A 24,754-nucleotide genomic window follows, 5' to 3' on the forward strand; every position below is an offset into this window, starting at 1 on the left:
AGGACACATAATTTCCTTTTTTTTCCCTTTCTTCTTCTTGTTTTTTTGTTTTGTTTTTTCGAGGGCTGTAAATCACAACAATCCTCCTACCTCTGCCTCCCGAGTGCTGGGATTAAAGGCGTGCGCCACCATGCCCGGCTGAAATTTTTAAAACATGAAATTGATGTGGCCAAATTGTATATAAGGAAATTAATTTGGTAGCAAGATACACTAGGGAGAGAGGTCAGTTGTGAGGATTTGTCCTCTTTTTTTATATGTTTCTACATGAATAAGGGATGTGGCAGCAGAAATAGAAATTAGACAGCTGACTTCCAATGTTGCCACTTAGTTTCTTAGTTAAATCAAGGTAGTTGACTTGTAATGATAGTCAAAGTTTCTGTCACCTCTGAAATCTAGTATAATAGATTGAGGTAGTGTCAGTGAGGCTTGAAGATGATTGGAGATGTACTATAGGAAGTTTTGAGCCAGTGTGAATGGGAAATAGTACTGTGCTTACATTATTGCTAACTGCATGTTCCTAACATTGCTAATATCAATACTGTGATCATTAGAAATAGGACATCTAAGATGGGCATGGTGGCGCACGCCTTTAATCCCAGCACTTGGGAGGCAGAAGTAGGAGGATCACCACGAGTTCAAGGCCACCCTGATACTCCATAGTGAATTCTAGGTCAGCATGGGCTAGAGTGAGACCCTACCTTGAAAAACAAACAAAACAAAACAAAACAAAAATTCAGCTCTCTCTTAAAGACATAAATGGCAGTTGGGCATAGTGGAACATGGCTATAATTCCAGCACTAGGGAAACTAAGGCAATCAGGCAGATGATTAAATCTGAGATCTGACCGGGCTAGAGACCCTGACTAAAAACAAAACTTAAGATAGAAGCTGGGTGTAGTGGTGTATGCCTTTAATCCCAGCACTTGGGAGGTGGAGGTAGGAGGATCACCATGATTCAAGGCCAGCCTGAGACTACTTAGTGAATTCTAGGTCAGCCTGAACTAGAGTGAGACTCTACCTACCCACCCACCCCACCCCCCGAAAAAAAAAAAAAAAAAAAAACTTAAGACCGCATCTTTCTTGCCTGTCCAGTCTCAATTTTCGCACACTATCATTCTACATAAACATTTATATGCTACTCAAGAAAGTGGAATTACTACTGCCATATTTTTTATATGGGTATAGTTAATACTGCTGTCTCCCAACTGCACACCATCTTTTTAATTCATTTCTTTGCCATGTCAAAATCCTGTCTTAAAATCTATATCAAATGCCTCTTCATTCACCATCTCAACTGTTGTTGCTATTGTTTGATACAGAGTCTCACACCATATAGGTAAGGCTGTCCTGGAACTCTCTATGTAGCCCAAGCTGGCCAAAAATTCATAGCAAGTGCTGTGATAGCAGGTGTGAGGCACTATGTCTGGCTATCTAAACATTTTTTGAGTAACTTAATAACAGTGGAGATACAAGGATGAAATTATAATCACTACCCACCGGACATTGCGGCAAATTCTTATACAACCAGCACATGGGAGGTAGAGACAAAAGCATCGGGAATTCAAGGCCAGCCCTGCAATACATGAAACAATGACTAAAAATAAATAAATAAATAAATAGAAATTGTGAGGGAAGAGGCTGGAGCAATGGCTCAGTGGATAAAGCACTTCTGGGGCAAGCATGAGCATCTGAGTTTGGATCCTCAGAATTCACTATTAAAAGACAGACGCAAAAGTCGGGCATGGTGGAGCACGTCTTTAATCCCAGCACTTAGGAGGCAGAGATAGGAGGACTGCCGTGAGTTTGAGGCCACCCTGAGACAAATAGTGAATTCCATGTCAGCCTGGGCTAGAGTGAGACCCTACCTTGAGCAACCCCCCCCAAAAAAGATGCAAGCTGGGTGTGATGGCACACACCTTTGATCTCTTGGAAGATGCACTTGGAAGGCAAAAGTAGGATCACTGTGAGTTGAGGCCAGCCTGGAACTACAGAGTGAGTTATAAGTTAGCCTGGACTATAGTGAGATCCTACCTTGAAAACAAAACAGACAGATAAGACACACACATTCACACACATCGACACACAGATCCAGACACACACACATACACACCCAAAAGCCAGGTGTGGTGGCGCATACCTTTAATCCCAGCACTGGAGAGACAGAAGTAGGAAGACTGCTGTGAGTTTGAGGCCACCCTGACTACATAGTGAATTCCAGGTCATCCTGGGTTAGAGACAAAACCTTACCTTGAGGGGGCTAGAGAGATGGCTCAGCAGTTAAGGCACTTACTTGCCTGCAAAGCCTAACAACCCAGGTTCAATCCCCCAGCACCCACATAAAGCCAGATGCACAAAGTGGCACATGTGCCTAGAGTTCATTTGCAGCAGCAAGAGGCCCTGGTGTACCCATTCATTCTTGATCTCTCTCTGCTTGAAAATAATTAAGTAAATAAAAATATTTTTAAAAAAATAAACCTACCTTGAAAAAATTAAAAGAAAAACTATAACTCCCTCCCCTCAAGTCCTAGCAGGTGAGAGCATATTTGTGTTCATATGTGGGGAGAAAGTTAAGAGCAAGGATTATGACAAAGGTGATGGACAGAAATGATTATAACACACGATGGTGATGATATAAGGAGGAGGTCCTCAAAGGAACACACAAAAATTAATTTAGGAGGAAAATATGTCAAAGAAGTAGTTTCTTATTGAAGGGAGGAAGAAGGTGAAGGCAGACCATACAGAAGGGATACCAAGGTAGTACTGCCAGTGTGAGGAAAAGCCAAACAAAACATGACACCAAGCACACATGAGACATAGCCATAAAGAACTACAAGTAGTTCTGTAGTTCAGTCTTCCCAAGTGTAAATCACATGGACATAAGGAACAAGGAACAGATAAAGGACATACAATGGGGAGCCATTTTCTTACAGGTAGATAAAAAGCTGCAGAAAGATTGAAATGACATGCTCAGAAGTCCATTTGGTTACCTAACTCTGGTTTTGAGAACACACAATCAGGAAGGAGGATGCTGTGAGTTTGGAAAACAGGTGCATAGTACGTTTGCTAATTTGTTTCTTTCTCTTCAGCAAAGAAATGACCCAGTGGGAATAACTAAACTTAAGTTCCCCACCCCCATGTGTGTGTGTGCATGTGTGTGCTTGCATGTAAGTGCATGTGTGAGTTGAGGCAAAAGTTTGCTGTCAGTTGTCTTCTTCAATTGCTCTCCACCTATTCACAAAAGGTCTCTCACATAAACCCAAACTCACTGATCCAGCTGCTCTACCCTGTACTACCTGTACTGAGGTGAGTACCTACTGAACACTGGGATTAGACGTGTGCTACCACACATGGCTTCTACATAGATGCTGGAGATCTGAACTCAAGCCCCTGTGGCTTGCACAACAAGCACTTTACCAACTAAGACATCTCCCCAGCCACACATGTAAGATCTTGAGTGGGAAGCTGAATCTGATTTCTATCTGTATACAGCCAGACAGCAACCCTACTCTCCTGTGGCCAAGCTTTTTATTTTATTTTATTTTTTTAAAGACTATCTTCTTAACCAGGTTCTCTAAATAGCATTCCTATTAACTTGGTGAGCTATGTAGTATCCCTCTAATAAATTCCCTTTCTGGTGAAGTCAGCCAAAATATCTCAGTTATTTGCAACCAAAAATCCTAACAAGATGATTACATTTCTGAACTATAGCAATGTGATTCAAAATGAAATGGTAGGAAGGGAGAGAGAGGACATAGAAATATTTAGGAGATAAGGATCAGTCACACCTTTAATCCTAGTTGAGGTAGGAGGAGTGCCACGAATTTGAGGCCATCATGAGCAAGAGTGAGGTTCAGGGCAGCTTGAACTGGAGGTTAGACACTGCCTTAAAAACAAAACAAGGGCTAGAGACATGGCTTAGCGGTTAAAGCATTTGCCTGTGAAGCCTAAGGACCCAAGTCTGATTCTTCAGGTTCCATGTAAGCCAGATGCACAAGGTAGCACATGTATCTAAAGCTCATTTGCAACAGCTGGAAGCCCTGGCATGCCTATTCTCTCTCTCTTTTTCAAATAAATACATAAAATATTTAAAAAATTTTAAACAAACAAAAAGAAAAAATCAGTATAACATGGAGTTTAGAGGGAAAAATGAGTTTTGACATATTGAATGAGTTGCTAAAAACAATGGTATAGCTCATAGCATGTTAAGTAGAACATTTAATAGACTGGCTTTGTAAGTCTTAAAAAGTACAACTTGTAGATAGAATGAGAGTTATCAACAAGCGGTAGGTATAAGTGTGGAGATTTTTCAGACAATATGAATAGACCAAGTATAAAAAACAAAACAAAAAAAATGGTGTACACCTCTAATGCTATCACTCAGGAGGCGGAGGTGGGAGGATCACCAAGAGTGGGAAGCCAGCCTGGAGCTACACAGTGAGCTTCAGGTCAGGCTGGACTAGAGTAAGAACCTGCCTCTGAAACAAACAAAAAACCCCTACTCAAATAGAATTGGGAGACAATAGAAAATATCGGTAACTGTGCAGGTCCATTTCAAACAAACTAGCTGCCATGACTAAGCCATTATGTGAAAATCCAAGGTAGAGAGAGAACTTTGGGTTTTTCCAAAAGTTAGGAATAAAAAGTTTTATTTAAAATATCCTACATTTTTGGGCTAGAGAAATGGCTTAATGGTTAAGGCACTTGCCTGCAAAGCCAAAGGACCTAGGTCCAGTTCCCCAGGACCCATGTAAGCCAGAAGAACAAGGTGACACATACATCTGAAGTTCGTTTGCAGTGGCTGGATGCCCTGGCGTGCCCATTCTCTCTCTCTCTCTCTCCATCTGCCTCTCTCTCTCAAATAAATAAATAAATTTATACTTTAAAAAAATCCTACATTTTTTCTGGGCGTGGTAGTGCATGCCTTTAATCCCAGCACTTGGGAACCAGAAGCAAGAGAATCACCGTGAGTTTGAGACTACCCTGAGACTACACAGTGAGTTCCAGGTCAGCCTGGGCTAGAGCAAACCCTACCTTGGGAAAAAAAGAAAAAAAAAAAAAAAACACTAAATAAATCAGTAAATAAAATATCCTACATTTTAGGGCTGGAGAAATGGCTCAGTGGTTAAAGTGCTTGCCTGCAAAGCCTGATGGCCTGGTGTACTCATCTGGAGTTCGTTTGCAGCAGCAACATGCCCTAGCATGCCTATATTCCATCTCTCTCTCTTACACACACACATACAAATAAATTAAAAAAAAATTTAATTAAAGAATTTTGCTGGAGAGATGGCTTAGTAGTTAAGGTGCTTGCCTGAGGAGCCTAAGGACCCAGGTTCAATTCTCCAGTACCATGTAATCCAAATGCTCATGGTGGTGGTGCATGTGTCTGGAGTTTGTTTGCAGTGGCCAGAGGCCCTGGTATACCCATTCTCTCTTTCTCTCTCTCTCTCTCTGTCAAATAAATAAGTAAAAATTAAAATATTTTTTTAAAAAAATTCTGGGCCTGGAAAAATGGCTCAGTGGTTAAGGTACTTGCCAGTGTAAACCAAACAACCCAGGTTCCCTTCCCCAGTACCCATATAAGACCAGATGCACAGAGTGGTACATGTATCTGGAGTTTATTTACAGTGGCTAGAGGTTCTAGCATGTTCACTCACACAGTCTACCTCTCCTCTCCTTAAAAAAAAAAAATTAGGGCTGGAGAGATGGCTTAGCGGTTAAGCGCTTGCCTGTGAAGCCTAAGGACCCCGGTTTGAGGCTCGGTTCCCCAGGTCCCACGTTAGCCAGATGCACAAGGGGGCGCACGCGTCTGGAGTTCGTTTGCAGAGGCTGGAAGCCCTGGCGCGCCCATTCTCACTCTCTCCCTCTATCTGTCTTTCTCTCTGTGTCTGTCGCTCCCAAATAAATAAAATAATTAAAAAAAAATTAAAAAAAATTTAAGTTTAAATATAAGAGTGGTGGCATACACCTTTCATCCCAGCACTTGGGAAACAGAGGTAGGAGGATCACCATGAATTCAAGGCCACCCTTAAACTACTGAGTAAATTCCAGATCAGACTGGGCTAGAGCAAAACCCTACCTCAAAAAAAAAAAAAAAAAAAAAAAAAAACCACAAAAATTAATTTAAAAAAAAAAGACATTGCGGGAACACTCAGAAGCCATAGATTGTTACTAGAAAAATTTCAGTGCCAGGGATGGGATGCCTTCCAATGAGTTGTTGGCCAGGAAGGTCCCTCATACCCCCAAAGCATTGCAGGCCATTGCTGAGGCCCTTGGTTTCCCACCAGGAATAGATGATAAGACCCTATTGCTGAAGACTCCACATACTTGGGCTGCTGGAGCTGTGCTGAAAACCTCTTCCATGTAGAACAGCTGACAGAAATCTGGAAAAAGTCATGGTGTATGCAGTTCAATGGGCGAGAGAGAACTCAACCGTGAAGATACTCAACAGTGGATACTGCAAGCCTTAAATTTGGCCAGCTAGGCCAAATGAGCCAACAAGCACAGCAGTAGCATGTCGTTATGGGGGAAAACAACCACCCTCTAATTTGACTGGAGGCCCACTCCATGGGAGGGAATGCATCCCTGATACTGAAATCCTACAATAGCGGTCAGTAGTCATGAACCCTAACATCTGTATACATTATGCTCACCTAACTACCCAGTAAGCACTTCTCTTAATGTTCATACCCATATATTAATGCTACTCTCACTTTTGGTTAGAGAACATTCTCCTTTCAGATGGAAGTGACCTTGGGATGACCCAGAAGGTACCATGGCACTGAGAAGAAGTGACAGAGGAGCACTAAGCACTGAGACATTTCCATCACGCCTTCCAAGGCTAAGGGTCCATTGCAGAAGAGGTGGCAGAAAGAATGTAAGAGCCACAGGAAGGATAGGACTCCTTACAATGTGCTCCTCCAGACACAAAATGGCCTGAATATCCATGACCTCACAGTGCTTGACACTACGTACACAAGACCATCATAATAGCAGGAAAAGATCATGACATTAAAATAAACCAGAGACTTATTGAGAGGGGGAAGGGATATGATGGAGAGTGGAGTTTCAAAGGGGAAAGTAAGGGAAGGGAGGGAATTACCATGGGATAGTGTTTACAATTATGGAAGTTGTCAATAAATTTAAAAATAAAGAAAAAAATACATTGTAGTTAATCCCAGTGCTCAGGAGGCTGAGGTAGGAGAGAATTGTGTGAGTCTGAAGTCATCCTGAGCTACAGACCCTACCTGGAAAAAAAATTCATTAAAAGTGGGCATGATGGCTCATGCCTCTAATCTCAGAACTCAGGAAGCTGAGGTAGGAGGATCATCACAGGTTTGGGGCCAGCCTGATCTATATATAGCAAATTCAAGCTAGGTATGGTGGCATACACTTTTAATCCCAACACTGTAAGGAGGCTAAGACAGGAATATCATCATAAATTCAACATCAGCCAGGCTACAGAATGAGATCCAGGCAAACCTGGGCTAGAGTAAACTCTACCTCAAAAAAAAAAAAAAAAGGTGGAGGGGGGACTGGGGAAATGGCTTAGTGGTTACAGCATTTTCCTGTGAAGCCTAAGGACCCAGGCTTGATTCCCCAGGACCCAGGTAAGCCAGATGCACAAGGGGGCACATGTGTCTGGAGTGCCCATTCTTTCCCTCTATCTATTGCTTTCTCATAAATAAATAAATAAATAAATAAATAAATAAATAAATAAAGTATTTAAAAAAGAAAAAGAAATAGCAAATTCCAAGATACCTTAGGCTACAGAATGGGATCATATCTCAAAAACAAACAATGCAAACCTGACTGCAACAGTAAAGTGGCACCGAGGGATTACTGCTGGATACCTGACCATGTGGCTTTGGCCTTTTGGAACTGATTTTTCAAGAGAAGGAAGGATTTGAAACCTTGGCCTAAGAGACGCCTTGCAGTATTATAAGTACAGCTTGATGGACTATTCTGGTGAGAGTTGAAAGGCTTGGATGCAGTAAGAACTGTGCACTGTGAGGGTTGGCTTATGAGGGTGAGAAAGAGCTTTGCTTGGTCAGAGCTAGCAGCAGTTTGAGAGGCTTGCTGTTATGGCTGTGTCCTGAGAACTTGTACAGGGCTGCACTGAGTAGAAATGGACTGGTACGAGCATAGCGTGTGTGCGTACACACACCCACACACATACCCAAAATGAAATCTTTGGGCCTAAACTGCTGCCCATTCACCTGCAAATTGTTTGAGAGATTGCAACCATTGAAATTGGGGCAGGTAACCAGCACTGGGGCAACAGAAAGAATGTAGACTCTTCTGAAGGGGCCTGAGTCCTCAAGGAGTGTCCTGTTCTTTAAAGTTTGCTTTATTCCCCCCTGGATTAACAAATTGGCACACTCCCTGGTATTGTGGAGTATAAGAAATGAAGGAAAGAGAGGGTCATTGAGTTTGTAACATGGTCTTGTATTTTGGAAATAACAGTGGTGGCAGTGAGAAGCAGGTTTGCTGGATTGCCTGCATGGAGACCCAGTGGAGACAGTGAGGATGAACTGTGGATTGCAGTGGAGACCCAGCAGAGATGCTGGGACCAACAGGTGGCTTTTAAGGAAAGCTGCCAGCCTTGGTGAAGTTTTTCAGGACTTGAGTAGCCTAGCTAAAGGGGCAGGATTGGAACTCCAGATTTGTTGCTGGTTAGAATTATCAGATTTGGAGAAGTGTCACTGGCTAGAGTTGTTGGACTTGAAGCTACAGAGTTTGATGTTTGCCCTGTTTAAATCTTGTATTTGGGGACTTCCGGTTAAGATGATGGTGTAGGTATCACGCCAAAGCAGCATAGGAGGGAAAAAAGCCCCCAAAACCCCAGCAAAATACACACTTTTACTAAAAAGTGGGGTGTACAGGAAATTGAAACGGCAGCGGAGAAGTAGGAGAGATCCAGAGCATCCAGAGCCCGCACAGGCCGGCAGAAGTGGCTCCAGCAGGTCTGCGGGAACATGGCGGCAGTGCGCCAGCCAGCTGTTAGGCTTGGCTTGAGCCACAGGAAAATCCAGGTGAGGGGATTTTCCACTCACACTAGAGCTCTCAGCAAACTCAAGAAATGTGAAGGGAGAACAGCAGTGAACAACGGAGGAGCAGATCACAAGGTGGAAGAACACGTGGAACAGCAAGAGAACCAGAGCAGCATCGGCAGCCTCCCCTCCCCCACCACCAGTGCCCAGCTTCAGCAAACAGAGCAGCGGTCCGGGGACCCGGCCACGCCAACTTGAACCGACAGCAGGACCCAAGCAGGAGCAGAATAACTAGGACCAAAATCATCCCAAAAGGTAACTGGGATTATACCAGGTCAGTACCCGCCTAACAAACCTGGTATATAGGCCTGAACCAGAAGTGCTAATTGTGCCTTCCATATCAGAATAAATTATATGTTAAATCTGATGGATGATCAGATTTGCCATTCTTAAATAAGCTGTATTTTGGGCTTGTTATTTGTTGCTTCTTGATTTATAGTGGCTTTGCTTCCTCTTTTGTTGTACATTAGGGAAGGGTCTCACCTGGTCACAAGCTGACCTGGAACCCTTAACAGACCAGAAATCTTAACCTCCTTGTTGTCAGGATTAAGGGAGTGGGAGGGTACCACCCAGCCTAAGGGACAGACAGAGGATCTGGTTGTCATAATACCTACTCTTGGATAAATACTATGTGCTGTTTTTCATTGAAAGTGTACATTGTTTAGTTAAACTATCTGTATTTGGTCCCACTCAGCCTACTCGAATACTCTCATAGCAGGCAAACCCAACACCTAGGGTCACTTTTGTAGATACTCTGAGAGTCTTGAGAGCCACACCTAGCGCCTTAAGCTCCTACCCTGAAGATATATAACATCAGATTGATTGATATATCTCATAATACCCAGCTAACTAGAAAATCCAATCATTAATCCAGGATGCAAAAATATATACATTATAACAAAAAATAAAAAAGAGAAAAAATATATATATACATTATAACACAAGAAACACCAAAATAAATTTTGTATTTATTCAATGTTTCTTTCCTATGTCCAGTGCCATCTTTTGCAGTGTGAATGTTATTCTAAACCATTATGGTTTGGGTGGGTATTTTTTGGTATTATGGCTCAGTTAAAATTGACTATGAGGATGTATGAACATTATTAGGATTGATAAAAAAGACAGTAACTTTTAAATATGGACTGAATACATTGCTTTTTATATCATGTATATATCAGTTTATGGGGGCCAGGGGAGGAATGTGGTGGTTTGATTCAGGTGTCCCCCATAAACTTAGGTGTTCTGAATGCTAGGTACCCAGCTGATGGAGATTTGGGAATTAACACCTCCAGGAGGCAGTGTATTGTTGGGGGTGGGCTTTTGGGTGTTATAGCCAGCTACCCCTTGCTAGTATTTGGCATACTCCCCTGCTGATATTGTCCATCTTATGTTGGTCAGGGGGTAGTGACCACCCTTCGCTCTTGTCGTTTTCCCCTGCCATTGTGGAGCTTCCCCCTCAAGCCTGTAAGCCAAAATAAACCTCTTTTTTTCCCCCAAGCTGCTCTTGGTTGGGTGATTTCTAGCAGCAATGTGAACCGGACTGCAACACCGTGTAAAGATAGATACATAAGGTGGCACTTGTGTCTGGAGTTCGTTTGCAGTGGCTAGGGGCTCTGGCATGTCCACATTCTCTCTGTTGTTTTTCTTGTAAATACATAAATATTTTTTAATAAATTGATTGAGTTATTTCTTTGAGAGAGAATGGGCATGCCAGGTCTCTTATTGCTGCAAAGGAACTCCAGATGCGTACATACCAGTTTGTGCATCTGGCTTTATGTGGTACTGGGGAATCAAATCCTGGGCAGCAGGCTTTGTACGCAAGAGCCTTTTACCTCTTAGCCATCTCTCCAGTGCTACATTTATTTATTTATTTATTTATTTACATATTTGAGAGAACCAAAAAAAGAGAGGGTACATATGTCAGAGCCTCTTGCTGCTGTAAACAAACTCCAGACACAGGCACCACTTTGTGCACCTAATATTACATGAACTCTGGAGAACTGAACCGAGACCAGCAGGTTTTGGAAGCAAACGCCTTTAGCCACTAAGCCATTTTCCCAGCCCAGGACACTCCATTTGTTTTTCTTTTTCGTTTTTGAGGTAGGGTCTCACTCAGTCCCAGGCTGACCTGGAATTCACTATGGAGTCTCAGGGTGGCCTTGAACTCACAGCAATCCTCCTACCTCTGCCTCCTGAGTGCTGGGATTAAAGGCTTGTGAAACTCTTTACTTAACATCCATATCTAACATTTTTAAATCCTTTATTTTTCTCCTAATCTTCAAATGTATCATCTACTTCTGCCTCTACTGGTTCAGTTTATCAATTTTATCTCCCCAGACTATTATAGTTGTCTTATAATTGGTTCTTATCTATTATGTCTATTTAATCATTTTTGAGGGGGGTAGGGGAACAGGACATAGTACTAGGGAATTGAATCCCAGGGCTACTCTACCACTGAACTACACTCTATTCCCTAATTTCTGTCACAAACCTGAAACCTGTATCTTCCAGTGAAGGACAATGAGGCATACAGAGATTGGTAATTTGTCCAACATACTATAATTTGAGAAAAGTGATACAAATTTAGGCAGTGTAGCTTCTGCAGTCAGCCATCTAGGTTATATGCCCCTACTATAAATTCTCTCCTAGGCAGGCATGGTGACTCATTATACCTATAACCCCAGCACTCGGGAAGCAGAAGCAATAAGATCATCGGTAAATTCAAAGGCCAGCCTGGGCTACACAAGAAGACCCAATCTCAAACAAACAAATAAGCAAAAATAAAAAGAAGTTCTCCCTTAATATCCTGTGCTTTTCTTTGTAGTAGAGACTGAGTGATCACATAACTTTGATGACCCTCTCCCATTAGAATACAAGCTTTAGAATACAAGCTCCTCAATGGCAAGAACTGATCATGATTTCCTCTGGTAGTAATGGCATTCCATGTACTTTTGCTGAAAAATGAAACTAGCCAAAGGTGTGTGTGAGTGAAGTTGCAGCGGAGTAATGAGGTTTCTGAACAAAGGCAATGTCTTTCCTCATTCAGCAGTGACAACAGATGGCAGGGACATGCTTTCCTACCAGAAATGTTCAGAAAGGCATCATAAAATCTTAATGGGAGTGCTGGCACACGCCTTTCAATCCCAGCACTCAGGATCACCCTGAGTTCGAGGCTTCCCTGAAACTACATAGTGAATTCCAGGTCAGCCTGGGAAGGGTGAAACCCTACCTTGAAAAACCAAAACAAACAAACAAACAAACAAACAAAAAAACTCTTATAAGTTTCTTAGGGGCTTTACCTCTTCCTGCCTTTTCATAGGCAGGAGCTCTTCACACTTTCTCCTCTTTCTCTTAATCTAATAGTCTCTCTAAAAAAAATCTTGGCTGGACATGCACAAGAGGAGCATGCATCTGGAGTTCATGTGCAGTGGCTGGAGGTCCTGCCATGCCCATGCTTTTTCTTTCTACCTGCCTATTTCTCTCCTCTCTCTCAAATAAATAAATAAAATAAAATTTAAAAAAAATCTTGACTGGGCATGGTGGCACATGCCTTTAATCTCAGTACTGGGAAGAAGAGAGAGCATCACTGATGAGTTCAGGCCAGCCTGGGACTACAGAGTGAATTCCAGATCAGCCTGGGCTAGAATGAGACCGTACCTCAAATTAAATAAATAAATAAATAAATAAATAGTGGGTAGAGTGGGCTGGAGAGATGGCTTAGCAGTTAAGGTGCTTGCCTGTGAAGCCAAAGGACTCAGGTTCAATTTCCCAGGACCCACGCAAGCCATATGCATAAGGTGGCACATGCGTCTGGAGTTTGTTTATAATAGTTGAAGAAAGCCCTGGTGTGTCCACATTCTCTCTCTCTCTTTCAAATAAATAAAAGAAAACAAAAAACACAAAAGCTTAAGAATCTTCACTTTTCAGGACCTATAGTAAACACAGCTTTACATACAGCAAAGGGGGCTGTATACATTACTAATAATCACTCTTGAAAATAATGAAATTTTAGTTATCCCCTTAGATTTAGTATTGTAGCACCTCAGTGATGACCAATTTAATATAATATAATGACTTAACAAGTAGGGCATGGATTTTTAAAAATATTTTATTTTTATTTATTTATTTGAGAGAGGGGGACAAGGAAAGATGTGTGTGTGTGTGTATATGTATATAGAGAGGGGGAGGGAGGGAGGAAGAGGGAGAGAGGGAGGGAGGAAGAGGGAGAGGGAAAGAGGGAGAAAGGGAGAGAGGAAGGGAGAATGGGCACACCAGAGAATCCAGCTACTGCAAACAAACTCCAGATGCATGTGCCACCTTGTGCATCTGGCTTACATGGGTCCTGGGAATTGAACCTGAGTCCTGTGGTTTTTAGGCAAGTGCCTTAACCACTAAGCCATCTTTCCAGCCCAGATTTATTTATTTATTTATTTATTTATTTTTAGTTTTTCGAGGTATGTTCTCACTCTGGCCCAGACTGACCTAGAATTTACTATGTAGTCTCAGTGTGTCAGTGTGGCTTTGAACTCATGGTGATCCTCTTACCACTGCCCAGCACATTTATTTATTTATTGTTAAATCAATCTCATTGCACACTCCCCCACCTAGAGCTTTTGGCCTGAGTCTGAAGACAGAAAACAAGAGCCTAATCTTGAATGATTGCTGTTTTTAAAGTTAGGCTGAATCTGAAGACATTCGTCAAAGGCTCATGGTCAATGAAGTGAAAATAGTATACTGGGTTTCAGAGAAGGAATCCAACTTGACTTTGTACTACCACCTTTGCACAAAAATAAATAACAAGCTGAGTGTGGTGGCGCACACCTTTAAGAGGTAGGAGGATCACTAAGTGTTTGAGGCCACCCTGAGACTTCATAATGAATTCCAGGTCAGCCTGGCCTAGAGTGAAACCCTACCTCGAAAAACCAAATAATAATAATAGCAATAATAAATAAATAAATAACAAGGGCTGGAGAGATGGCTTAGTGGTTAAGGTTAAGGTTAAGCCTTCAAAGCCAAAGGATCCCAGTTTGATTCTCCAGGATCCATGTAAGCCAGACGCACAAGGGGTCACATGCATCTGGCGTTCATTTGCAGTGGCTGGAGATACCATTCTCTCTCTGCCTCTTTCTCCCTATCAAATAAATAAAAAATAACAAATAAATAAATAACAAGCTTGGCATGCTGGCACACGCCTTTAGTCCTAGCACTAGAGAGGCAGAGGTAGAAGGATTACCATGAGTTTGAGGTCACCTTGAGACTACACAGTGAATTCCAGGTCAGCCTAGGTTAGAGAGAGTCCCTACCTTGAAATCCACCTCCCAAAAATAATAAAAATAATAAATAAATAAATAACGCATACATAATTTAGAGTGAGTGCCAGGTCAGCCTGGGTTAGAGCAAGACCCTACTTTGCCTCTTTCTCCCTCCCCCCCTCTCAAATAAATAAATAAAATATTTTTTAAGAAAGATTCTACAACTGCTAAATGTTTAACAAACTATCAAATGGCTGTACTGTGGTCAAAGGCTGTTCTTTCACAGAACCAGCACTGAGAGAATGGACAGCAAATACAGCTTTGAAATCACACCGACCAGAGTCCTTCCTATTTCTCCTTAAGTTACCTAAATCATATTTTTTCCCTTTTCTGTAAAATGAAGCTAACATTTCATATATTTCAAAGCAGTTCTGAAGATTAAAAGATTGTATAGCCAGGCGTGGTAGCACACACCTTTAATCCCAGCACTCTAAGGCGGGGAGGGATAGGAGGATCACAGTGAGTTCAAGGCCAGCCTGAGAGACTACATAATGAATTACAGGTCAGCCTAGACCAGAGTGAGATCCTACTTCGAAAAACCAAATAAAATAAATAAATAAAAGATAGTATGCAATGCTTTGGCATCAGGTAAATAAAAATGAACTTATTCCCTACCCCAGTATTTTAAAACAGTACTACTAAAATATTATCTCAACACAAAATTACTTATCAGGAACTGGAGTGATAGCTTAGTGGTTAAGGCACTTACTTGCCTGTGAAGCTGAAGCACCAACGTTTGATTCCCTAAAGCCCGCATAAGCCAGACACACAAGGTGCCACATGCATCTGAAATTTCTTTGCAGTGGCTAGGAGGCCCTGGAACACTCATTCATTCTCTCTCTCAAATAAAAAACATATATATTTTAAAAATATTTTATTTATTTGAGAGAGAGAATGGGCATGCTAAGGCCTCTAGCCACTGCAAACAAACTCTACATGCATGTGCCACCTTGTGCTTATGTGGGTACTGGGGAATCAAACCTGGGTCATTAGGCTTCACAGGCAAGAGCCTTTAACCACTAAAACCATCTCTCAAGCCCCCAAATTACTCATCAGTGACTTAGCAAAGTTGATCCACTAAACAGAATGGTGGGGTACTGAAACATATAAAAGTTTCACAGTTTGAATTTCACAGGACTGCTGGCCAGGATGAAAGGACTCTAGGCACTAACATGCTGAAAGTACAGTACAAACCCTTTAACCATGGAATAGCCTTCAACTAGTAATTCAATTCCCAGGTGATTCAAGTAATCATTTTCGTGTTTGTAGGAACATGCTAATGTCTATTTTACCCCTTTTACTTCACAAAATCTGGTTGTGGTAACTTATAATTCCCCAAATGACTAAACTGTCCTTTAGTAGTTCGAACAGCCAAATCCAGCAGCTTTAGCCTTTGACTCCTGTAGCTTTCAGAAGATCAGTGGGAAGAAGTGAGCAGAATCTGTAATAAAAACTTCACTAAAAAATTAAAAGGAAACAAATAAAACAAACAAAAACAAAAGAAAAAAATTAAAAGTAGGCTGGAAAGATGGCTTAGTAGTTAATATGCTTGCTGGCAAAGTCAAGGGACCCAGGTTCAATTCCCCTGAACCAATAGAAATACCAGATGCACAAGGTAGAGCATGAGTCTAGAGTTCATCTTTAGTGGCTAGAGGCCCTGAGTGTCCATTCTCTCTCTATCTGCCCATCTCTCTCAAATAAGTAAATAAAATATAATATTTAAAAAAATTAAAAAGCCAGGTGTGATGGTGCACACCTTTAACTCCAGCACTTGGGAGGCTGAGGTAGGAGGACTGCTGTGAGTTCGAGGCCAGCCTGAGACTACATAGTGAATTTTCAGGTGAGCCTGGGCTAGAGTGAGACCCTACCTCAACATAACAGCAACAACAACAACAAAAATGCTGGACATGGTGGTGCATGCCTTTAATTCCAGCACTCAGGAGACAGAGATGGGAAGATCACCATGAGTTCCAGGCCAGCCTGAGACTATTTAGTGAATTCCAGGTCAGCTTGGGCTAGAATGAGATCCTTCTTCAAAGAACCAAAAAAAAAAAAAAAAAAAATTATACACACATATTTAAGCAAAAGTACTTCATGTTATAGATTTTATATGCAAATAAAAGAGCTGAGTTGATGTGTCCCATCCTCTAGACATGGGTAAAAAAAATATATATATATTAGTACAGGACTGTAGGGATGGCTTAGCAGTTAAGGTGCTTGCTTATGAATCCTAACGACCCAGGTTCAATTCACCAGTACTCACACAAGCCAGATGTACAAGGTGAGACATGGGTCTGGTATTTGTTTGTAGTGACTAGAGGCCCTGGAGTACCCATTTTCTCCCTCCCCCCCTTCCCCCTCCCCCCCCCATGCCTCTTTCTTGCTCTCAAATTAATAAAATAATACAGAAAACAATTAAAAAAACACTGAAAGTTCAGTTTTCATGCAATTTGGGAGCCATCGTTACAACAAATAAAAAGCAAGAAAAGTAAAAAATTTAAACCCAAGAACAGAGGACACAGCTCACTGGTACAGCACTTGCCTAGCATGTGCTAGGCCTTAGATTTGATCCCCACACAGCACCACATAAAAATAAAATGCGTGAGCCAGGCATGGTGGCACAAACCTTTAATCCCAGCACTTGGGAGGCAGCCGAGGTGGGAGGATCACCATGAGTTCGAGGCCACCCTGAGGCTACATAGTGAATTTCAGGTCACCCTGGGCTAGAGTGAAACCCTACCTCGAAAAACCAAAAAAAAAATTGCATTTCCGGCTCAGTGGTTAAGACGCCTAAACCTAAGGGCCCCAGGTTCAGTTCCCCAGTACCCAAGTACAGCCAGATGCACAAATAGGCGCATGTGACAGAAGTTTGTAGTGGCTGAATGATATGCCCATTCTGTCTTTCTCTCTTCTATCTCTCTCTGCTTGCAAATAAATAAAAAAGAATATTTTTGGGAAAAAAAAAACACATTCCATGTCTACAATTCTGCTATCTAAATAAGCAACCAAACTATAGAAATAACATAATTTGCCCAAGCACCAACCAAAATGAAATTCTTATGTCACTAATGGGACAATGTACTTCTGATACTCATGTCCCAGGGGAATAATCTCCAAAGAATTCTATAGTGCATCCTAGGAATGTAGAGTAAAATTTTTCTAAAGAGCAGGAAATTCCAAAGGTTTCTATAATGAATGACCACAAGAGACAATCTCAGAAACCCTGAAGGCTGACTTGAATATCTTCCTTTCTTCTCAAGTGAAATTCAGAATTCAATTACTGGAGCTCAGTTCAATTCAGCACTGCACCAGTGAGTTGTAACCCCTATCAGAGCAAGCCCCTGGGCTCAAGCTCTAAAACACTGAAAACAAAAGGAAAAGGAATTCAATTACTATATTATCTTCCTCAGAAAGTTATTGAGGTAGTATCAGAAGCTATAATCTGGGCATAGTGGTACATGCTTTTCCCAGAATTCAGAAGGCTAAGACAGGAAGACTGCCACAAATTCAAGACCAGTCTGTGCTAGAGATCCTCACTCAAAAATTAAAATAGGAGCCAGGCATGGTGGCACACGCCTTTAATCCCAGCACTGGGGAGGCAGAGGTAAAAGGATTACCATGAGTTTGAGGCCACCCAGAGACTACATAGTGAATTCCAGGTCAGCCTGAGCTAGAGTGAAACCCTACCTTGAACCCCAAAAAAGAAATTAAAATAAGGCTGGAGAGATGCCTTAGAGGTTAAGGCACTTGCATGCGAGGCCTAAGGCCCCAGGTTCAATTCCCCAGAACCCATGGAAGTCAGATGTACATGGTGGTGCATGCGTCTCAAGCTCATTTGCAGTGGCTGTGGGCCCTGACATGCCCATTCTCTCTTCTCTAATAAATAAATAACCTAAAAATATTTTTAAAAGTTAATATACATTTGAAAGCACATACAAAGCGGGGCGTGGTGGTGCATGTTTTTAATCCCAGTACTTGGGAGGCAAAAGTAGGAGGACTGCATGAGTTTGAGGTCACCCTGATAGTACAGAGTGAATTCCAGGTCAGCCTGGACTAGAGGGAGATCCTACCTCCAATAAAACAACAAAAATGTATGTATATTGGGCTGGAGGGATGGCTTAGCAGTTAAGGTGCTTGCCTGCAAAGCTAAAGGACCCAGGTTTGATTCCTCAGGACCCACATAAGCGAAATGCACAAGGTGGCCTATCTGCTGTGGCTGAAGGCCCTGGTGTGCCCATTATCTGTCTCTCTTTCTCTCACTTTCTCTAAAATAAATAAGTTAAAAAAAATTTTAAGTATCTTTAAAAATTTTTGTTTAAGTTAGAGTCTCAAAACAAAAAGGTGTTATGAAATTACTAGAGCCAGAAAGGTTAGCACTGTCACATTTTCATTGCTGCTATGCAAAGGAGGAAAAGCACAACATAGAAAATTATTACCTATCTCAGTAGCACATTTAATTACTGGTTTGAAGGGCAGGAGGAATGGCTTATTACTTAAGGTGCTTGCCTGCAAAGCCAAAGATCACAGGTTTGAGTCCCCAGTACCCATGTAAGCTAGATGCACAATGTGGCATAACATCTAGAGTTCCTCTGCAGCTGTTAGAAGCCCTGGTGTGCCCATTCTCTCCCTCTCTCTCAAAAAAGTAAATAAAAATGTTTAATTATCACTTTGAAATAAAATAAAATCAGAAAATAAGTACAACAAAGACAGATACCACAAAGTTCTCAAGGTATGCAGAGGAAATAAAGTCAAAGAGATTTATTCTTTCAACAACAAAGGTCAATTTTTCTGGTAATGTACAACAATAAATCACATGCTTTTAATCCTAGCACTCAGGAGGCAGAGGAGGATCACTGTGAGTCTGAGGCCATCCTGAGACTACATCGTGAATTCCAGGTCAGCCTGAGCTAGAACAAGACCCCACCTCGAAAAAAATATATATATAAAAAATAAATAAACAATAAAGTGGTCACAGTAAGGCCAGGGCAGGTCATATAAAAACCTGTAAATTAGGGCTGGAGAGATGGCTTAGCAGGTAAGCGCTTGCCTGTGAAGCCTAAGGACCCTGGTTCGAGGCTCGATTTCCCAGGACCCACGTTAGCCAGATGCACAAAGGGGTGCATGCATCTGGAGTTTGTTTGCAGTGGCTGGAAGCCCTGGCGTGGCCATTCTGTCTCTCTCTACCTCTTTCTCTCTGTGTCGCTCTCAAATAAATTAATTAATTAAAAATAAACAAAAAAAATTTTAAAAAACTGTAAATTAGAGACTTTCTCAAAGGCAAGTAAAGAAGCACAGTGGCTTCCAGAGCTAAAGGCTCCAAGTAAGTGTTTTGCCTTTTTCTTCCCCAACTTATGAACAAATGATTTCACTAAAGCATTTAATTTAACGTTAATCTGAATGCCATAAATTTTTCCATGGATGAAAACTTTAAATTTTATTTTTTCAGTAAGACAGAATACTTTTGGTATCCAAACTGACATAAATTTTAAATTGTTGAACTGTTTCAAAAACTCCCTTTTTTTGGTTAAAGGATGCAAAACTCAAGCTGCTTGAAACTTCCTCCCTGCTGGCTAGCTTTCATAGTGTTGTAAGGTGCTACATATGCTGCAGGGGAAGAAAAGCCATCAACAGTCTTATCCAACAGTGGACCCTTCAGGCTACACAAATGACTAGCTAGACAAGATGTGCCCTCTGGTATAATAGTGGCATGACTATTAGGGAAGTAACTAACAATTCTCTGACTGGATTTGAGGCTTCATGAGGCTTCATACTTAGTACTAAAACCCTACTCAAAAGCCTGTGGCTGGGGACAGAAGCTACTACTGTCATCTAGCTAAATAGATATGTTGCCTCCATCAGTCAGGTTGCCCTTTAAATATTTGTTTCTGCCCATAAACTAGTGCTGCTCCCAGCTTTGGAAAAGAAGCTTCTTTTTTTTCACTTGGTGGTCACTAGTAGAAGACTCAAAACTCGTCAAAGTGCTGACTATGGAGTGCTGAATGAGGTATCTATGTCACTCCCTCTGAGGCTCAGGGAACACTGCAGAAGTGGGGATGGAATGAATATAAGAGCCAGAGGATAGGAAGGAATATCTTTCCAACATGAAGCATTTATGATCTCACTACAGTTGCAGTTACTTGCACAAGACTGGGCCCATCATGGACTGTGGAGGAGGGCATGGGTCTTCTATCCCTCCCTGAGACTAACCAAGTTCACATCTCCAGAGCTCACATAAACAGTTGGGTGTGATCAGGCATGCTGATAACAACAGTCTTGCAGGTGAGCAGAAACTGGGGATCTTTGGAGCCCCACAAGCTCCTTAATTAGTAAAAAGAGTTGGAAGAGCGATGGAGTACTTTTACTCTGGCCTCTGCAGGTAAGTGCCTACAGATGCATTTGGGATATGCATACATGGGCATATATCACACTATACATAACATGTGCATAAGCAAAAAAATACATATATATACTCTGAGGCCAGGAAGATGGCTCAGCAGCAGTTAAGGTGCTTGCATGTAAAACATGCATGCCCAGGGTTCAATACCCAAGCCACCCATGAAAGCTGGACACAAAAAAGTGACCAGGTGCGGTTGTACACACCTTTAATCCCAGCACTGGAGCAGAGGTAAGAGGATCACCTTGAGTTTAAGGCCACCCTGAGACTACATAGTGAATTCCAGGTCAGCCTGGGCTACAATAAGACCCTACCTCAAAAAAAAAAAAAAAAAAAGTGGTGCAAGCATGTGAAGTGCATTTGTAGTAGCAAGGGGCCTATATGCACACATATGCAAATAAATAATTTTTTTCTTAAAAAAAAAAAGAATGCTCTCACCATCATCCATTACCTAACAGAAACTCAGTCCTGTGGCTGGTTCAGTGGGTAAGAGAACAAGAGTTTGATCCCCAGCACTACTGACAAGAGTCAGGTTTGGTCACACATACCTGTAACCCCAGAACTGAGAGGGGCAGAGATAGGACTGCACAGGATTGCTGGGGCTTGCTATCTAACCAAAATCAGGTCCACTGAAAGACCCTGTCTCAGGGGAATGAGGCACAAGAGGAATGACCTCCACAGAGGCATATACTGAGCATGTGCATCTGTACACAACCATCAAAAGCAAACAAGCAAACCAGAAACTCAGTCCTTCACATAGTATGTCAATTTTGGGTGCTCAGAGAGATGGCTCAGCAGTTAAATGCACTTGACTGCAAAACCTGATGTCCCAAGTTCAATTCCCCAGCACCCATGTAAAGCCAGATACACAACATGGCACATGCATCTGGAGTTTGTTTGCAGCGGCAAGAGGCCCTGGTGTGCCTGTTCTCTCTCTTTCTCCCTCTCTCTCCCTGCAGTAATAGAAATATTTTTAAATGTCATTTTTCTTGTTGTAACTCCATGTGGGTGCTATAGAGAATGCTATTCTGGGAAATATAAGATTTTGTTAATTGGTAATTCAAAACCAGCTCCGCAGATATACAAAAGGCCAGATGCACATAATAGATCAAACACGGGGTATGACCTATAACATTCCTCCACCAAATCCCTAACTCTTATTCCTTCACTACATCAGTTTTATTTTATTTATTAGAGAGAGAGAATGGGTGCACCAGGGCCTCCAGCTACTACAAACAAACTCTGGATGCATGTACCACCTTGTGCATCTGGCTTACATGGGTATTGGGGAATTGAACCTGGGTCCTTAGGCTTTGCAGGCAAATGCTTTATGTGTTAAGCCATCTCTCTATCCCTGCTATTTCAGTTTTAAACCTTCCCAGAGCCTGCCTGTTCTCCTCTTTTTTTTGGGGGGGGGGGTGGCAATGCTGGAGACTGGACCCAGGGCTTTACATAGGTTAAGTACAGACTGTATCACTGAGCTACACCAACCTATCCCTAGAGCCTTTTTCACACCTGTCTACCTTCTTTCTGGCCAGTATCCTTTGCCTTGATTTATAGACCTTCTGGTATACCACTCTTGCAACAGAAGGTATTCTTAAATAGAATATGCTGTTTTTCTTATAAGGACTACTGTTTTTCACTTAAGAGTTCTAGTAATTCTGAAATAGTAGAAATGTTTCCCACTTTAAGCGTGATGCGATGGTACATGCCTGTTATCCCACTACTTGGGTGTAGATGCAGGGGAATAAGGAGTTTAAGAACATCCTCCCATACATATCCAATTGGAAGTCAACCGTGGATACATAAAACCTTGTCTCTAATATATAACCAAAATAACAAATAATAATAATAATAAAAAAAACTTTCCCATTACTGACCATATGAAGTTTACCACAACCTGTTCTGAAATCTTTTGGATGACCATAAAATGAAATTTCTAAGAAGACACTAAGCAGAATTATCCAAATCACAAGCTTACTTTCTAGTATGTAATGTAACCTAAGAGGAGCCTCGCCTGACACTAGGAGTAACGCAGTAGAAAAATCCCTGACTGACTTGGCAAATTCAAAACAACACGGATAAAGAATGTGTGGGTGCTGATGTCAGGTAGGATACAGCAGACATTAGCACTGCAGTTTCCAGGCTTGTGTCCTAGGTGTTCCATTACATCTATTATTTAAAGAAGAAAATGGCATAAAGTTGTAAACCTTACGATTTCTGGTTCACTTTGCTCACTCATAGCAAAGACTAACTATTCTACTACATAGAAGTCCTAAAAGACTTCAGGACAGAACAGTTTCTCAAAAAAAAAGAAGAAGAAGAAAAGAAGGAGCTGCTTCATCTGCATAGCTGCTGCAATGGCAGGGAAATTATCTGCGACACTGGAGACAAGTAAATAAAGAGACTGCATTTGCAGACCTGTCAAGGGAGATGCAAGACTTGAGCTGTCTTCCCACCATCTCTAAACACTCCAACATCCTGTTCCTCAGCTCCAGTAGATGCAGAAATTACACCTGAGTATAACAATCGGCACACACTCATCCCGTGCTTTCCTACCCATCGTTATGAAAAATTAGAAAGTAAAAATAAACAAAACCCTAACCTCACACTTCCGAGTCCAAAATAGAGTAACCAAACGGAGGCAGGTAGATTTTCCGCCTAAGAACGAGAAAGGAGAACGAGGCACTCACACGTACGCCACACCTAGCAATGCAATGACAAGCTCTAGAAAGTCCACCAAGGCCCGCGTAGCCCCCAGACAGCCCGGCTCTGCTCCACTTCCAGAGCCGGCAGCCGTTCTTTCCGCCACCTCTCACAAAGGAGAATGGTTCAGCCAAGAGCATCACCAGCACCTGATTGCTCACAACTGGGGACCGGCCATGGGTGCGAGAAGGGAGGACGGGGAGCTGAAACCTCTGCAAGCCCCTGGGGTTACAGAGACTAGGTACTAGCACCAGGGAGGAGGCGGGAACGCGAAACCTACCTGAACCAGTCCTGGTACTACCTTCCCAGTCAGCGTTTCAACTCACCGTCTCCAAGAACAAGGCGCCTTCCGGCGGAGCATGACCAGCCCTCGCCTCAACCTAGCTTGCAAGTTGTCCATGTTGCTCGGGTCCGCCCACTCCGCGCTTGTGCGCCAATGGCAGCTCGGGGATCTGGTCTCTCCAAACGGGATAAGGTGAGCGCCATCCAGGAAGTCTTCTGCCGAGGGAGGTCCTGAAAGGCTGAGAAGAGGACGTAGGCAACCACAGATATGCCTGATTGAAAATAGAACCTGGCTGCGGCTCTCCTCTGATCAACCTCGCGTGTTGCCGACCCTCGCCATCGGGGGCGCTCTAAATCAAACCACTTAGCGGCCAGTGTCTGGACGCCATCTTGTATGGGCTGGCTCCCGGAGGACCGGAGAAAAAATGTGAGCTCTTTTGGATCGGCTGTTGGAATATTTAGGTCCAGCCCCATCACACTATCCTTCATGTAGTCAAGGTGGCCCTCATCATGCTGGGAAGTTCTGGAATAATTATGAGCGTGGTGAGAGCCCAGCACTTTGTAAGGAGTGATACCATTTTATCGAAGCAAAGAAGCAAAAGTCAAGTTTGAAAATGACTATTTGAACTGTGACTAATTTCTAGGAAAATCTCTTATAATATCAGCACGAGAAATGTACCGATGCTCTATGCTTCACCTGAGAATTTGCCAGTATTCTGAACTTAGGAGCACAGAATAACGAGTCAGTTAGGAATAACAGGGTTGAAAAACTTCCATTTTGGGGGGGAGGTGCTCGACTTAGGGTCTCCCACGGCTGATCTGGAATTCATTATGTAGTCTCAGGGTGGCCTTGAACTCATTGCTACTCTCCTATCTCAGTCTTCCAAGTGCTGGAACTAAAGGCATGTGCCACCAAACAGCACTATTTTTTTAAAGATATAACATGCATCAATAGATTCAAACTATTGTTTAACACTTCATCTTTCTTTGTTTGAGAGAGAGAAAGAATGG

The 24,754-nt window shown here is 42.2% G+C and overlaps 1 protein-coding gene across 10 annotated transcripts in view; it reads right to left on the reverse strand.

The window, feature by feature from the left end:
• Positions 1-23,959, reverse strand: part of Chd8 (chromodomain helicase DNA binding protein 8) — a 101,596-nt gene extending 77,637 nt beyond the window's left edge. For 4 of the 10 annotated variants that reach the window (XM_045155843.1, XM_045155839.1, XM_045155841.1 and 1 more), the window contains exon 1: positions 23,742-23,959. The gene's annotated coding sequence lies outside the window, so the exon portion shown is untranslated. The remainder of the gene's footprint in view (positions 1-23,741) is intronic. The other 6 variants (XM_045155844.1, XM_045155837.1, XM_045155845.1 and 3 more) reach the window with 4 other exon arrangements.
• Between the last annotated feature and the right edge of the window lie 795 nt (positions 23,960-24,754).

This window comes from Jaculus jaculus, chromosome 8 (genome assembly GCF_020740685.1).
Source record: "Jaculus jaculus isolate mJacJac1 chromosome 8, mJacJac1.mat.Y.cur, whole genome shotgun sequence".
NCBI lineage: Eukaryota > Metazoa > Chordata > Mammalia > Rodentia > Dipodidae > Jaculus > Jaculus jaculus.